This window comes from Leptinotarsa decemlineata, unplaced genomic scaffold, assembly GCF_025532065.1.
Source record: "Leptinotarsa decemlineata unplaced genomic scaffold, Ldec_3_MD MMD2_tig00001393_RagTag_RagTag, whole genome shotgun sequence".
In the NCBI taxonomy this organism is placed as follows: Eukaryota; Metazoa; Arthropoda; class Insecta; order Coleoptera; family Chrysomelidae; genus Leptinotarsa; species Leptinotarsa decemlineata.
Window position 1 is genome coordinate 4,591 of NW_027412562.1, and position 15,329 is coordinate 19,919.

Here is a 15,329-nt window from a genome sequence, read left to right on the forward strand (position 1 = left end):
CTTCTTTGGATTTCATGAATTTGAATCACCTTATTAATTTCATCATCAATTTCATATGCCCCAGTGGAATTTTTATAATAGTGGGGGGTGAGATAATTGTCTTCGAATAGCCCGATAACATATCTTAGCATCTTAGAACTACATTGAATATGGAATTGTAGGAGTAGAAACCATGTAATCCCAGACCATAATTACTATTGGTATCCAATTCGATGGGTGGGTAGAAGTAGAAGTTGGCACTCAACTCGCTAGAGAATCCCGACAATGAAAACGTGCGTGACATGACTGACGAATTTTCGATGATTCATGTCTTTTTATTGCTGACAGCAGAAATTGTGGACCAATCGTCGCTTTTTCGGTGGTCTATCCATATCATTATGTGTGAATACATTCACATCATTCACTTTACAATAACAACAAAAAATTTTTCTTGTAGGTGGACCATCATTCATATCGGAATTACTACTGCTACCGCTGGAATCATTGTAATGCTCTTGACAGTACTGATACTTCAAGACATCAATATCATTTTGTAGGTTTTGTGGTAACTTATCCCATACAGATGCAATTTCATGTGATGACACACAAATCAACACTCTTTCGGCATATCAGCGAGTTGTTCTTTACTCATTTTTTGTAAAGTGCGTACTCTGGAATATGCGATCAATGAATGACTCATCCTCTTGATACTCTCCCTATCCTGTACTGGTGTTAACTCCATGTCTTGTTCTGAAGAAACTTCAAACACAAATGGCCACACCATACTGTGTTGAATCGTTTGTTCACGCTTATAGTTATATGTGATAGTATTGATAGGATTCGAACCCATATAAAAATAGTGAATCAGTTCTTTGGGAGGGGGTAAATCGCCAAAACTATCAAAATTTTTATCGAAGTTCCCTTTTTCTATTGCTACCCAATGTGTCCCTTGGCCATGTCGACTATCCAATTTACTATGGCAGTTCATATCGGAGTGGTCTGATTTGGTAAATCGTCACGCATATTACCCCCCGAAAATATGGAATCGTCATTTTCTTATCGTAATAGTTGAGGTCGATATTGGAGAGAGAGCTTTTTTAGGTAGCAAATTTATGAGTTTTTTGAATTTTGAGGTTTCAAATAGACTCCTAATCCTTTGCGGTAAGGCTTCAAGTAGATACCACTTCCTTGTTTACCTATAGCAATTGCCTCCATGTGTTTATTTATGGCGATTTGTCTCACTCAACTGCTCCCTACTCGCTTTTTGCTGCTTGAACTGCTTTCGTTATACAGCAGTAGCACCGGCTAAACTACCTAGTGCTGATAAACCAGCAAAAATTGGAATGAGTGGTAGTATTCCACCAATTTTAGGAATCGGTATGATTCGCGGTGTGCGAATTTTCTTTTTCCCACCTGCAGCCCTCATATATTTGCGTGCTGCTTTGAGTGCAATTTCAGCTGCTCTTTTAGAATTTTTGACAACAAATTCACTTCCACCCGCTTTGTGTAGAACATCACGCACTTTCTGAACGATCCCAGAACCAAAAGCTATCACCTTAGAAGCTTTCAATTTTTTTTTAACTTTTTTTTTCTTAATAGAACGCTTTTTCTTCGGAATGTGTGACTGCTTGGGAGATGAGTCACAACCCATACCAAATCGGCGTTTCCTTTCATTATATTCGTAACTAGCCAAGCAGCTCCTTTTTTCTCCAATAGTAGCGTCTTTTGCTTTGACACGATTCCAAGCACTTTCTGCAAGCTCCTTATCCGCTATGTGTCTAGCTGCAAGATTATCAGGGTTCTGTGAATATGCAATATCGTGTTTTTTGCATGCAAAATCCAGCTGATTGACAACGAATCACCTCTCAACAATCTTTTCTGCAATTTGGTGCCCGGACCGCAATACTGATAGCCAGGTAAGTGTAATTCAAATGGTAGATTATTGATGAGGGAATTGATCAATCCTCTACCAGTTTTATTTGAATGCAATTCAGTAGAATCTGCATCGACTCCAAACCCTATTTAAATAAAGGAATCGATGTGGAACCCTGCTTATATAGTCTCCAACTGTCATACAATGCGCATATTGAAGCAGAAGCAGCAATTTTCCATCGATAATTTCGATGAAAAAAGTGGGTGGTGGATCGGGAAGCGGTGTCAAACAACGTCACGGATCTTTACTTCCACTTTCTATTCGCGGCCTGATTATTGGACCTTCTAACTGTGGCAAGACAAATGTTATGATTTCTTTGCTAACGCATCCTTTAGGATTACGATTCGCAAATGTTTATCTTTATTCAAAGTCTCTTTATCAACCTAAATACGAGTATTTACGTGAAGTATTATCTCCAATCGAAGGGTTGGGTTTTTACACTTTTGCCAATAATGCAGGTGAAATAGTAGAGCCTTCAGACGCCAACCTGATTCGATATTCATTTTTGATGATGTTATGTGCGAGAAACAGGATGTTATACGATCATATTTCAGTATGGGTCGTCATAAAATGTGGATTGTTTTCTATTTAGCCCAAACATATTCACGAGTTCCGAAACAATTGATACGAGATAATGCAAATTTTATCGTAATGTTCAAACAAGATGATATGAATCTCAATCATATTTTTTCCGACCATGTATCACCAGATGTAACATATAAGCAATTTCAAGATATGTGTGCGAGATGTTGGGAAGATAAATATGGATTTTTAGTAATTGATAAGGATCGAGAAGTGGTAAATGGACGTTATCGAAAGGATTCGACGCTTTCATATATCCTTGACGTTCTTGAAGAATTGAATCACTGAGTGCTAGATAGTGGAGATAACACTTCATTATACAAATTCTTGGAGTGAATTATGGAGGGAAAAATGATGATGAAATATGTTTAAAAAGAAAGTTAATTGAAGCAACGGATGCCGTTCGGAAGAAATTCAATTATATCAAAAGTAGTCGTCTAGGTGATCAATCAGCACTCGAGAGGATCTATGAGCATAATAATAACACCTTTGAAAGTAATATCTGCCAATACTGAAGGAGCATCTCAAATGAATCAAGTGATGCAGAAAACAAAGCCTGCTACACCATTAACAGCCAAAACTATAATTGAAAGTGAGTGGAAACCGAAATTTGAAGGGGCTTCCTCGAAGGATCTTCAAACCTCTCAATGACAACTTTAGATTCACAATCACCTAATGTATTCGATGATGGTGATGAAGTACAAAAGCATTAAAAAAAGTTACTATCAGGAAATCCCTCTTACGATACAGTCTTTGGAGTACACATGAACACTGAAACGGGAAATTTACAAATGGGAGTAGCTGATGTGGAATTTATCGATGAGAAAATTGTGTTTATGAAAAATGGTAAAACTATTGGCTCTTATCAGGGCAACTCCAAAACTATATAACTTGATATTCATGAAAGTACCATCGAGAAATATCCCCTCTTCCGATATGACCACATATGGTGATATACTCAAATTAACAAAGGCTGCATATAAATACAATGAGAGAAAACAAGGTCTTCTATCGAATAATTGGAAGAAATATAGAGAAATAATCCTACCATTATTATCCAATGGAAACCCTAGTAGAGAAGGTGCTGGCATGATCAAAATACCCACCCAGAAAAAATATATCAGAAATAAGCATACAGATTATGTTTATTGGAATGAACTCGAAGAATTGATTGATCGCCTTCGACTACTTTGGAGTTCACGACTGGCTGGACATACCGGACATGATAATGAAATATTAGCCATAATTGAGGAATTACGTGAAGAAGGATTAGTCTATTGACCGCAATATCATGAACATGATGTGTGAAACTGGCTCAGTCGATCACAAACGATCTAACTATGCATACCACAATTGATAAATTTGGTCGTAGAAGAGGTGGTGTTAGTAAACCAATAGTTGGAAGATCTGGTGTTGGATTCATTCTCACACCAAATGGTGATTATGATATTCAGAATAAGCGGTTTCAAAATGTTGGTGAACCTGTAGACAGTAAAGATTCTGTTACTAAAGGATATGTTGACGATCACATTAGAAAAGTCAATGAGACAACTCTGAAGTATTTCCAAGAATTCATTGCATCAACGCTACGTAACATCGGAAAACATATTGATTCAAAACATAATGAGGTGCAAATAATCATTGACAAAAATGCACTCATCACTTCTGCATTAGCTGATCAATTGAGTAATGTGGAAAAAGCGAACTGACGTAATAGCTAAGTTGGTTGATACTTTTACTGAGCGAGTCATTGAAGTTTAATAGTCATCGTTACACTTGCACCTGAACAGTAGAAAAGTGATTCCTCAATTTTATCATCTTGAAGAAGTCTTAGAGCAGTAATATGAGTAATGCAAAATGGCAGGTTGTGAAAGAATATACGCAAGCCGGCGCGTCGAAATTTCCCGTCGGAAAGACAATAATAAAGGGTTTTTCTGACTTGTGGCAGATGGATTTGATGGAAATGCAACCATATTATATAAAGAAAATGAGGGATGTAGGTACATCCTTATAGTTATCAACTGTTATTCAAAGTTTGTATGGTCAAGGCCGTTGAAGAATAAAACTGGTGATTCAGTTACTGCAGCTATGGCAAGCGTGTTGAAAGATGCTAAATATACTCCAAAAATTTACAATCTGATCATGGTACTGAGTTCTATAATTCGAAATTCTCATCGTTAATGAAGAAAACAGCATCAATCATTACTCAACATCAGCACAAAAAAAGCTGCAATTGCAGAACGAGTAATCAGAACATTGAAGAGTTGGCTTTATAAGGAGTTTTCACTTCAAGGTCATTACAAGTGGTTGAACATTCTTCCTAGAATTACTCGTCAGTATAACAACAAAAGTTCATCGTACGATTGGTATGAAACCTGCAGATGTGAAACAGTCTACTAAATTGTCATGTATGCCGAATCTAAGAGTCCACATGTGAAACGTAAAAAAAATACGTTTAAGATTGGGGATAGTGTTCGAATCAGCAAATATAAAAATGCATTCGATAAAGGTTATACAGCAATTTTACAGCTGAAATATTCAAAGTTGTGAAAGTTAATAATACAGAACCTATAACTTATGCATTAGAAGATGTGAATGGGCAACCAATCAAGGCTGTTTTTATGGGCTGGAGTTGAATAAAACGAAAGATCCCAATACGTATTTGGTGGAGCGAGTTTTAAAAAGAAAAGGACATCGCCTCTATGTAAAGTGGCTGGGGTTCTCTGAAGATCACAACTCATGGATCGATGAAAATTCTTTAGTGTAATGACATTATCATGATTGTACTCAATATTAGATAAAAAATAAAAAAATAGTGTATTAAAATTGTTTTATTTATTAAAAACTAAATAGAATAATAACCTTAGAAATGATGCAAGTAATATGTAAACTATTGGTTTTATTTTTATAATTCAACATATTGAAATCACTTCAAAGATGTGTATGTTAGCATAAGATTTCCATGAATCCTCCGTCTCTCTATCCGCTCTTCATGGTTTAGACACCAGCACTCTCGAAAGTGGACATCTCTGTTGGGGTGAAATTGGCCGACATTCTCACACAATTGCCAATCATTTCTACAAGCACTGCATAAATTGTTCCAACAATCCACACTATATTCACCACATTGTAAGACATCGCTGGACTATTGTATCGCAAGTCGCTACACAATTTATGCATATATTCCTTGAAATGCCCATATTATTACACATAATCTCTTTCGAACATTCTCTGCACTGCTGGCGGTAGTCACTTACTTCTAGAGTTGTAAACCATTTATCCTCTTCCGAAGTGGGTCTGGATTCCTTGCACAACACATCTACGACCACAGGCCGAATACATGGGTTGATATATGTTTCAGGCCAATACCCATGGAGTTGTAACACACTATATGTTTGCCAATTTTGATTGGAAAAGCCGCGTATTGTCGGTTTTGTATCCCACTCTTTAGGGAAAGACATATTCACTGATAGATGTACAAATATTCAATCGATGAATTTAACTACACTCTCACGCTCCCATGTTTCCCTCTTATAAACATGGTACCGTGAAGAGTGGGGTAGAGTGGAGGGAGCTACCACCACCACTGTCAAAAATCATATAAAAATCGGTGGAGTGATTGTAAACTCAGTCAGTATTCAAGTATCACCACAAGAATACATTAATATGTCTGCCAGAGAGCTGCTGTGTTAGCATTATTATCTCAGAGAGATATTAATAACCATGAGCTGGTGGAAGAGTTTGAAGACGTTGGACAGATAGTGGGTGTTGACGAAGAAAATGTATGGTGGAGATATGCAGTATGAGGTGAATGAGCAAGGTGCAGAAGGTGGCTTAAATATCGAAGACGATGAGGCAATTGAGCAAGGTGTTGGGGATTTAGACATTGATGATGATGAAGAAGGTCTTGTTGAAGAAGAAGATGAAGGAATCGCAACAGATTCGACTCACGAGACTGACGACAGCGGAGTAGTTATTGGCAATGTTGAGTGGTTGAATATCACTGAGACATTGGTTGATCCGTTAGATTTGTATTGTGTAACGGATAGCCATGTCAGGATCAAAACGATTGACGGTGAAAATAGAGAAGTTGTGTTGGTGTTGCTTCCGCTTTTATTCTGTGCGGAATAACAATGGAGGGTATTATGAGCACGTCGACATTCATTACACCGCCCGCTTCATGGAGATGGGGCAAACATGGTGTAAAGATGTGATAGGCCTTTGACCAACTTTAGGGAGAATAGCCGTCTGTATCATATGTAACAACACCCCACTCTGGAGATGTAACGTGGACCTTCGGGTCAACACAAAAAAAACAGCCCTTTTCAGGGCTACATTATTTAAACAAAGAGTAGATATCTCATAATGAGATTGCAACAACACCCCATCTGCGGAGCAGTTAACGTGGACTTTCGGTCAACAAAAATACAGCTCTTTTCAGAGCTACAAACAAAGTGTAGATATCTAATAATAAGATTGATCACTCAGTCAAAGAAATAGAATATTTTGAGTGTCACATAATCATACGAAGAGTAGTTTGTAATATATGGATATACCTCTAAAATGTACATCCATATACATATGAGGTATGCACAAATGTGTTATAGAATATGTAAGTTCTCTGAATATCTTATCTTTGTAAAATAAATCACATTGAAAAATGATTGTTTAAGCGTCCGAGTGGATTTGAATCTGTTTGATAACATACTAGCTCTCTCTTATCTGAACAATTGCAGAATTCATGTCAAGATTTGGAAATATAATTTTCATAAGACAATATTTCAATATCGAGGGGTTGTTTATTCAGAGTAGTCAATAAGAGTAATTGGGTATTGTAATTCAGAATATTTATTTCAAAGGTGGAAAGGAGAGAGGGAGGTAGACACTGCCCCAACCACGCACAGTGTCTCGTGTACACCAACCAAACAAAATGTGTACTCCGAGGAAGGATAAAGGATGGGTGGTGAAATAGGGAAAAAAATAGGGAAAAAAAGGAAGGGATTACAAGTCGTCGTCGTCGTCGCTGTCATCGGGTCGGGGGAAGTTACTGCCACATCACCGAACCTCAGAAAACGCCATTTCCTCCGCAAATGCGTCGTCGTCCCAGAGATCGTCATCATCATCATCCGAGCTGCAAGAGTCTTCGGAGTGGTCTTCGGTACTGGTCACATGCAGTACCTGGACCGAAGATGTGGAAGGGTGATGAGGCGTGGTGGTTGAATCGGCCTCCATACTGGATTCTCCATATCGGAATCCTCCAACTGAAGATCCGGGAGTGGCGCTGTAGTTCTTCGCCTGGGGTCCGGTCGTGGAATCGGCTTCCTGGTATGTTGACATGCTGACGATAGCTACTCACTGAAGATTACATTGAGGAACTCCTACATTTATACTCTTGCACAGGAGGGGGGTATATGGGAGGCGGAGTGGGGGGGAGGTGGGGTCGCAAAAAACGCGCCCCGGATGCAAGTGGTGGATGTTTGAGCGCCCCAGGCCGCGAAGCGGCCCTGCTGAGCGATCGCTTCACGATCGCGAAGCGATCGCTTCGCGATCGCCTATACAACCTTTCCCTTCGTTACTTATCCGAATATACATTGCTTGAAATTTCTTTATGATACGATTTTTTATCAACATTATTGAAATAATGTTCCAAAGATATTCAAAGATAATGATTAACTGTTTCCATTTTCTAATTAGTTCATTTTATAGCGAAACAACTAACGTTTCACCGCAAGGGTGTATACCGATATAGCCCTATTTTTTTCACTACTACCAAATAGAGTGGTTAGGTTGAATGCTGCCCCATCCACGCAGCAGTCCGTGTGCACCAACCAGGTACTCTGTGTCACTCGAGGAAAACCTAACCTAACCTACCTGATCATCATCATCATCATCTATAATGATGATGTCAGGTTCGGGAGAATCAACCACCACGATTGATATTTGTGGAGCGATTTGATGATCTTCGAGCCACAGTTGATCCACAAGTTCTGGGCTGCAAATTCATCATGTTCAAAATTCATCTGTCTGAGGTTACATCTGGTTCTTCATTCAGCTCTATTGTTGTATCTGAATACCATCGAATTCATCATCGGGAGATGTTGAATCAACTACAGCAACTTGAATGTCACCATAGGACCAATTCTCTGGTGGGGCAAAATGAGGTTCACTGGTGGAATCAGCTTCCCGAATAATTGGTGTTGCTTGATTCATGATGAACGAACAAGTTGAAGATTATTGAGAATACAATCTTATTTATGATTTGAGAAAGTGGGGTAGAGTAAGGGAAGGGGAATATGTGAAAAATAAAGACCCACTAGGTTATTTATTCAAGTATTGATGTGAGAATTGGGGATAAATCCAATATAATATTCATTAGATTCATGATTTCATTTTTTACACATTCACATAAATGAATTTGTTTGAATAATGTTGAGAGAAGTAATGATGAGAGAAGTGTCAAAAGTTTTTGGAATTATACTCAGAGCATTACTAGAATCACTTTTTTTTATTCTCTAGAAAAAATAACTATTTTACAATTCACACACTTTCAAATGATGGAAATTCTATACAATTATTCTATTTAACTAATTTATTCTATATACTACATGTGACTAGAAATGACTAGAATGAGGAGAATAAATACTGCCCAACCACGCAGTATTTTGTGTGCAACAACCAAAATAGATATGCACTCCATATCCTTATTTTATTTTTTCATTCATAACATTCATAACCTTAAAATTAACATGCAAGTTTTCATTATATTCCTAAAATTACAAATTTTTTTATTCTAAACTACATCTAACTTAAACTAAACAAAAATATATTTACAAAAGGGGTTAGGTATTAAGGAACCCCTGGCACATGGCATCCCATTCCTGAACAAGAGGTCCATATTTTTGGATGTAAGCCAAACTCTTTCTTGTTGCGAATCTTCTTCTTGAAGTTTCGCCCTAAGCATAGAGAGTCGCTTCTCTAATTCCAGTTTCTGGGCCTCGATGGTGGAAATATCCGCATCAAGGCCCTTTTTCTGGAATCAGAACCCATCACAACCTTCTTTTCCCTCAAATATCTCTTTTTCACAGACTGTGCATAGGTAATAACTCTTGAGTTTATTACCCTCTACCACAGTCTGTGAAAGGACATTTTCCGGCGAACCTCTTGTTCGGAATTTACTACACAATGCTCAACACGTACCTGGGGGGTGACTGGAGGGGGTGACGCATTCGATGGACTGGGGGGTGACTGGAGGGGTGACGCATCCCGATGGACCTGCAGGCGACGAATTCCACCAAGTTCTGCACCTCCATCACTGGAAGGGGTGCTGTAGGCAACCACCGTAAGGTGAGTTCTTTCACTCTTTTTGCGAAAAGCACTCAACTTACCACCCCCTCCCACCTTTGGCTTTGGATGCCTTCACAGGTGCGGACTTCTTCACAGGTGCGGACTTCTTCACAGGTGCGGACTTCTTCATCTTCTTGGCCCTCTTCACCGGTTTCTCGAATCATCCCTGAATCGATGGGGGATAATGGTTCGATGGGCGATAAGAAGCTTTGAAGATGCGATAAATCCGCCAGAGACTCGTCAGGTCCGGGTTGTAGACATTCAGTAAATCTTCAATTTGGGTGCTGACGAAGAAGTTGGTTCCACTGAATGTCGACAAAGTTGGTGGGTGGGTCAATCTCTCTCCTCGGGCGGTTGGTTTGAAGTCTCGAAAAAGAACTTCAAGTCAGAGCCGCCACTCCTGGTGGGAAGTCATCCGGTGGTGGATGGGAGCCGCCACTTCCTGGGTGGAAGTCATCCCCGGTGGTGGAATGGGAGCTGCCAGCACCTGGTGTTGCAGCTGGTGGTGTTGTACCCTGATTGTCACTGTAGGACAACCTCACCACTACCACCCTCCTCACGCTCTCATCCTCCAATTGTCTCTCACTGAGAGTGGTAATCGGGGTCATCAGAGCATTCTCCTCAAAAAGACATGATTCTAGAAAGAGAATATGAAATATTAGACAATATAATATAAATAGTATGGAAGTGTGTACTTACATCAAGCTGCTTGGAATTTTCAACTAAGTTGGCTGGCAGGTATCTCAGGTTGGCTGCTTCTTTCGAAGAGAAAGACTGCAATCGAATGATGAACTGTGGCCTCCTTCATGTTTTTATAGCCGTATGCTCCCTACCACTTCGGGTGGGAATGGGAGTGGGGGTGGAAGTGGGGTAGGATAATTCGTTTGAAATATTCGACAAGTATGAATTTTACAATTTGTTGAACAAACCAGGTAATGAGTGAAAAAATTCAATATACTCGATTGCTCCTTCCAATAAGGCAATGAGTAAATTTATAATTTCTTTGTCACTTATACTGTTTTCATCTTTCAGTACATTCAAAAGAATTCTAAATTTTGTTCGGAACTTGTCTGATAGAATTCAATATCGTTGTGGCCCCAAGGTAATGTCTTGGTGGTATTAGGAATGATGAATCGCTTATCATCATTATGTGATAGCGCGACTTTATTGCACATCAACGTGTAAATATCATGTAAATCACTCCTGAATACATTCATCTTTCTAAATATTATACCGCCTGTTTCAACAATCCTAATGTAATCTTCAATTGAAATTTGATTTTTTATTAACGGATTTTTTAATACCTTTTGCTTTCTTTATTTCATCAGACACACTTTGTACATGATATGCTTTCGCACCGGTGCCATGGAAACTGATGATGGGATCACTCGAAGTTCATCCTTCATATTTCCAATCACCGATTTGCTAACTGGCACATTGAATTTATTACCCAACCTATAGTTAGAAGTGTCAAATTTGTCAACATTGCAATCATAAAATTATAAAATTATCCGTCATTATTTTCAGTATCAAAGAATCCGTATCGGTATAGAGAAGAGAAGCTTGTGGTCCGTAATGTTTTTGATGACATCATAGAAAAATCATAAATGACTGTTTTCGACATATCCAATATACTGAACCCCAAGTACAATGGTTTATTAAAACAAACCTTAACTTTATCCATATGTATGACGACAAAGTCTTCCGAAAATATGGATAATGTTTTGAAATTGGGACGAGCTATCAAAGCATTGGCACCATACCTCTTCTTATGGATTCCCAATGTGTGACAATTCGAATGTCTCTTCTATTGTTTACATTTTCCATCGTTTTGCCAAATATGGAATTTATATTCACAATTTGAAGTAACCCTTCTCAAACTATTGGTAGCCTTATTTCTCAAATTTGTATTTAAATCGATATATTTTTTCAGCCACGGTTGACTGATTGAATCTGAGAATTCTATGAGTTTTCATCACCATCAAACCATTACGGACCGCTTGTTTCAAATTTTCCTATAATGAACGATATATTTCTTTTTATCATTCAAATTAGGAATAAGTTTGGGTATTTTGGACTTTGAACAGGTGGTATAATACTTTCAACCAAAAATGGTAAATCCGAATGTAGATCGTGTAACTCGACAGGATAATGAACATCTACTTCAAGTATGTATCCTTGGGGGGCTATCATCTGGAATACTATTGATATCCAACTGACATATTTTCACTGGCGGTCAACCAAGTGAACCCACCAAAAGGTAAAGATTGAGACATGCTATGACCATACAGATTTGTTTGCATCCAAAATACATTATGAAAGATGAAGGTTCTTCGGGATTATAATTTGGAAGAAACTGATTGTTTGCAATATGCTTTCTCTCCGAACACTGGCTTACACCACCACGTATACCGTTTTGGAGAAAATGCACCATATCGATATCAGTTAATAATTCCAAGTTGACACCGTTATACTTCAACATAGCATCCAAGAAAGACCTGGAGAAGTGAAATAGTGAGCAGGATCCAATTTATATGTATCTAAACTCATATTTTCTAAATTTTCAAAAATATCGCACAACAGTAGAACATCAGATTTAGGTATATGTCAGAATATTCACCCAAATCTTGACAATTGAATGTGTTCCATACCTGCTTTACTCTATCATAATCCTCATCAGAAACATGTTTTTCATTTAATTTATCATAAAAAGTCCACCTTTGATGGTATACTAGAAAATTTAATTATCTAAAGAATCGATAAAACTGTACGGAAAAACACCTTTCTGCCTCATAAGTTTGAATTTATCCTGTTCCGGAAAATATTTTCTTGTTTCCACAAAATGTTTTTCATCTAAATTGTCACCTAACTCTGAAGGGAAGCAGCCATAAATTTAAAACTATCGATGAACCTTTTTCAAAAATTTCAAAAATTATTTTTTCGTCACTCCATTGTGATCTACTATTCTCTCCATAATTATATGTTTCGTGAAGGAAACATACTTTTCTTTAGTTTGAGCAATGACATCAACTTTTGTTTTGTTTGTGCATAACTCTTTTATGAACAAATGACAGTCATACCCACTGAGATTATGAAAAATTATGGGTATAAAGTTGGGCAATTTGAAATTGAGGTTATCAAATACTATGTGCAGCTCCATTTCTTTTTTTCCCGTTAGATGGCAGTGTCACGCACCTTAATATTCTCCATCACCAAATGGTTCTCCACATATACCACATGTGGCGGCAATATTGAAATCATGCTCTTCCTCATCAGTCAATGGACTCATTGGAATGACTTTCTTCAAATATTTGTGATAAAATATTGGTGACATCAGCCTCCAAGTTTGACACAAACACTTTAGCTGCATCAGCACCTCTATATAGTACAAATTTAGATATAGAATCATCAAAGAGCACTTTATGAGGTAAGAAAAAGCATATGGTTCATGAAGATATGTTCGATGTTGCGATAAGAGTTTAGCAGGATTTGGCTCATTAGTATGCACTGGTTTCAGAATAGATTCGAAATCAGCATATACAACGAATGGAACCTCAACTGTTTCTCGATATTTTTCAATTTCAAAATATTCTCAGGTACCTTTTACCAAATTTATCAACCCTGAAATTTGTGGATGGTGTCGTTGTCGATATGTGATTACAATCATTCAACTGATGTCGCAATAAAGTTCGTTCATTATCAAAGTACAATAAACAACCATCACAAAAATACTTTTTATGACCACGGGCAGATATTTGTGATGATACTAGTCTCGATAAATCTCTTAATTCCAACAATAATGACTATTACCAGAATCATCTGTAATAATCAACAGATTAAACATGACTATTTAATCTACGTTTAGAATAGTGTAACGGACCCACAACTTCATATATCAATTCTACCATTTTAAAAACATTTTCCAACCATAAACATTGATAGAGCAATCGTTCATAACCTCAAACTTAGGAATATCTTTCAACTTAACTGGAAATTCCATACTGCTACATTCAAGACGGTTGAGAAGTGGGGATATGATGAAATTTCATTAAGTTTCTGACTGGCAGGGTATAAAGCTGAAGTCACAGCCCACGCAAAGCAGCACTGATCTTGATTAAGAACATTCACCACACTTTTCTTCAATTCGATGAACTTGGCAATTTGATGTATGAAGACCCTCCGAAGGGGCTATACTTGTTGATATTCACCTCCAAGTACAAAATATTTCTCAATGGTCCAACCTGAAAATATGGGTTTTCTCTATAAGTATCATCATCAACTTTTGATAGATCAACAATATACCTGAATCTCCGATCTTGAAATTCCGCTGCTTTAACAGTTAAACTATCTGCAAAACTGCTATAAACCACACTCAAATCATCTCGATTGATCAATTACTTCATTGGGACTATTAAATGATTTGATGTCTGAAAGATCCTTAGTTTGCAGACTGTACCGCCCAAACACTTCATGTTCACTTTCATGCATTTTATGGATAACCAACACTTTCTTCGAGTAGTTTCACTACTTTCTGCTTAATTTCATTGTAGAATGTTGGGTAATCCATGTGGTGGTTTTCACTGTCCACTCGTAGCTCACAATTCGACACTTGAAAGCTGTGTATTGACAATTTTCACACCTTCCCCATATTGAACACATGCATTTGTTCTGTGCTGCAAACGTCCTCCGATGTACATTCAATCTGATCGCATGCAATAGTCAAATTGCAGCAAACGCATGTTTGCAGTGTTGGAAGTGCTGGGGGTGTCAAACCGTTGGCTCTTCGCGATGTTGGAGGTCCATCACATTTGCGGGTGTGCAGGAATCCCGCTGATGACGACGTAGGTTGTCACTACGAGTGAAACTTTTTTACAATCAACGCACGAATACATCTTGTATATAGAAATATATACCGTACGATAAGGAGAATTTGAAATGAGTGAAACGTTCACACCACACTCTTATAAAAAGCCCAACTACCCTCCCCCACCATAACCCAAATGAGAGCTACAAGGTCAACATTCAATGCCACAGAGCAAGCTCAAGGTAGTCGAAGTGACGAACGTCAATGTCAAACCCCACACTCAAGGTCAAACACCGCAACGCCTAATCCCACTGTATATTCTGTACACGTCACGATTTCATTCAAGGTCAACATGCAATGCACAGAGCAAGCTCAAGTAGTCGAAGTGTCGAACGTCAAGGTCAAACCCCACACTCAAGGTAAAACACCGCATTCAATCTCATACTATGTGTACAGACGTTCAGGTTAGGTGACGTCATACGATATTCTGAACTTATATAGGAATTACCAACAGGGAGTGGACAACGCCGAACGCCCACTGTTCAAGGTTTATATTCTGTACACGTCACGATTTCATTCAAGGTCAACATTCAATGCCATGGAGCAAGCTCAAGGTAGTCGAAGTGTCGAACGTCAAGGTCAAATCCCCACACTCAAGGTCAAACACACGCATTCAAGCTCATACTA